The 3025-nt window shown below is 35.5% G+C and overlaps 1 pseudogene; it reads right to left on the reverse strand.

The window, feature by feature from the left end:
- Nucleotides 1-695: 695 nt before the first annotated feature.
- Nucleotides 696-1393, reverse strand: LOC101447849 (GTP-binding nuclear protein Ran-like; annotated as a pseudogene).
- Nucleotides 1394-3025: the final 1632 nt, after the last annotated feature.

Below are 3025 nucleotides of genomic sequence, written 5' to 3' on the forward strand. Positions count from 1 at the left end.
ATTTATTCTTAAAGAGATTAAAACAATAAGAAAAAATACATTACATATTACAGTTACCATCTCTAGTGCTCTTCATTCCTTTGCATAGATTCATATTTCTATCTGGAATCATTTTCCTTTTGCCTTTTAAATATACATTGTATGCAAATCTGATGGTAATGAGGTTTTCCAGTTTTTGTATGTCTGAAATGTCTTCATCTTGTCTTCATTTTTGAAACATTACCACTGCATATAGAATCTAAGTTGACCATCTCCTCTCCCCAGTTCTTTAAAGATGCTGCTCTACTGTCTACTTGCTTGCATTGTTTCTGTGGGAAATTTGCTGTCATCTTTCTCTTTGTTCCTCTGTTCATGCCTTTTTCTTGCTTCTTTTAATGTTTTCTTCTTTTAAAAAAATTTGAAGTACAACTTTATTCTGATTTTAAATGTAAAAGAATGTGAATGACAATAACAAACAAGACTTCACCACCAAATATTGTGATGTGACTGTAGCAGTCTTATGTTTGAAACTCAAAAAGGAAACAACTGCATTCCAAATCAGCTAAATATACAGCTCCAAAAAATGAAGGTATTTTTTAAACTGCCACCTTTACTCCAAAGCCCATTCATCTCCTTCAGTATTCCAAAGATAAAGCATATGTTCCGCTTAGCTATATAATAAAGTGGCAAACATGCTGCACCAGTGACATCAGAGGTCAGTTGCCTATAAAACTAGATTTCTGATGCTGGGCTCCAGCTTCATCTTCACACAGGTCATCATCCTCATCCAGCATAGCAGTTGTCTGAGAAACTTCTAAATTATGCTCAAACTGTGCTGCCAAAAGTGGGTCCATGAAACCTCTGGTGGGGCAAGAGCAGACATGGCAACAAACTACAGGTTAGGATCTCTGATCAGCTTCCTAACAAGCTGAAGGAAGAAGGGCTTTTCAAAGTTGTCGTTACTTTTGTCAGAAATGTCATAGTACTGAAAATTCTTCTTTTGGTGGAAGATGATGGATTTTGCCTTAACTTTCCTGTCCTTAATATCCACTTTGTTGTCAGACAACATGGTGGAGATGTTTTCACACACTCATACCAGATCTCTTTGCCATTAGGCACATTCTTGTAAGTAACTCTTGATGGTACATCAAACATTAAAATGGCACACAGGGCTTGGCTATAATAGCCATCTCTCAGACCACCAAATTTCTCCTGACCAGCTGTATCCCACATTGAAGTTGATTGGTCGTCTGTTGGTATGGAACACAAGGGAATGGACCTCAATACCCAACGTAGCTATATACTTCTCAAATTCACCAGTCAAATGACATTTTATGAACGTAGTTTTTCCAGTACCACCACCATCAACCAATACAAGTTTAAATTGAACTTGGAGTTTTCCTTGGGCAGCCATCATGATGGTTCTTCTAGAAATGTCTCTGTGCCGCATCTGACTGAGCTTAATATTTTCTTTTTATCACTGATTTTGAGCAACCTGATTATGATGCACCTTGATGCAGTTTTATTCTTGATTCTTTGAATAATTAAGGTTTATTGAGTTGTTTAGGCCTGTGAGTTTATAGTTTTCTATTGAACTTGGAAAATATTTCTTCAGATATTTTTTTCTGTACTCTCCTACAGGGACTTTAATTACATGTATATTGGGCTATTTGAAGTTGTCCCACAGTTCAAGAATGCTCTATTGACATTTTTAAAATTTTCTATTCACTCTATGTTTTATTTTTATAGTTTCCATTGCTATGTGTTCAAATTGCTTAATCTTTTTTTTTTGCAATATGAACTCTGCCATTAATCCCATACAATATATTTTTCCATTTCAGATATTGTGCATTTCATCTCTAAGTGTTTCTTTAGGTTTTTTAAATTTCTTATGTGTCTTTACTTAACTTTTTGAAGATATAGAATACAGTTACAACAACTGTTTTATGTTCTTGTCTGCTCATTCTAACATCTATGCCATTTCCAGGTTGGCTTTGATTAATTGTTTTGTTTTTTCTTCCTCATTATGGGTTGTTTTTTTTCCCTTCTTCTTTGCATGCCTGGTAATTATGATTGGATGCCATTGTGAATTTACTTTGATAGATTTTTTTTTATTCTTGTAAATATTCTTGAGCTTTGTTTTGTCATAGTTATTTGAAAATAGTTTTATCCTTTTGGGTCTTACTTTTAAGGTTTATTAGGCAGGATTGGAGCAGTGCTCAGTATAAGGCCAATTATTCTCCATTACTAAAGCCAGGCCCTTTTGTGCACTCTTTCCAAGCCTCTGTCAATCATGTAGTTCTCCAGTCTGTCTGGTGGAATTAGGCACTATTCCTTTCCCTGTTTGTATGGCAAGCATGCCTGTTCTCTCTAATCGTTTCGAGGAATTCTGGTGTTCTTATCAGTACTCAGTGGAATATTTGAGGGTGAGTCTGCAGATTTCCATAGTTCTCTCTCCATGCAGCTTTCCTTTCAGGTACTCTGCCCTGTGAACTCCAACCACCTTAGTGTTCTGCACTTACCGCCCCATCTCTGTAACTCAGGGAATCTGCCGGTCTCTGCCTGGGTTTCTTTTTTCCCCCACACTACAGTGTAGGGGTCGCCATCTTTATTTCCTTCTTGGAGATCATTGTGTTTTGTTGCCTTATGTATAGTATTTTGAAATAGTTTCATATGCGTTGTCTGTATTTTGGTTGTTTCAGGTAGGAGTATAGATCTAGTTCCTGTTGCTCCATCTTGGCCAGAAGAATTTCTCCATACTATTTTTCAATCTAATATTTTTTCATTGTCAAGTATTTAAAGAATTTAGTTTGACATCAATAAATAACTTCTACAGTATTTTTTAATGGCTGCATAGTAGTTCATCATTTGGACAGATCAGCATTTTCTGAAACATTTTCTAAAACAATCTCCTAATACTGAATAGTTATATTGATTCCAATTTTCCAGTCATTAAAATGTTAGGATAAATATTCCTGAAGCTAAATATTTATAGACTTCCTTAATCACTTCCTTAAGAGAAATTCCTAGACATGGATATCTGGGG

Source organism: Dasypus novemcinctus, chromosome 7 (assembly GCF_030445035.2).
Source record: "Dasypus novemcinctus isolate mDasNov1 chromosome 7, mDasNov1.1.hap2, whole genome shotgun sequence".
In the NCBI taxonomy this organism is placed as follows: Eukaryota; Metazoa; Chordata; class Mammalia; order Cingulata; family Dasypodidae; genus Dasypus; species Dasypus novemcinctus.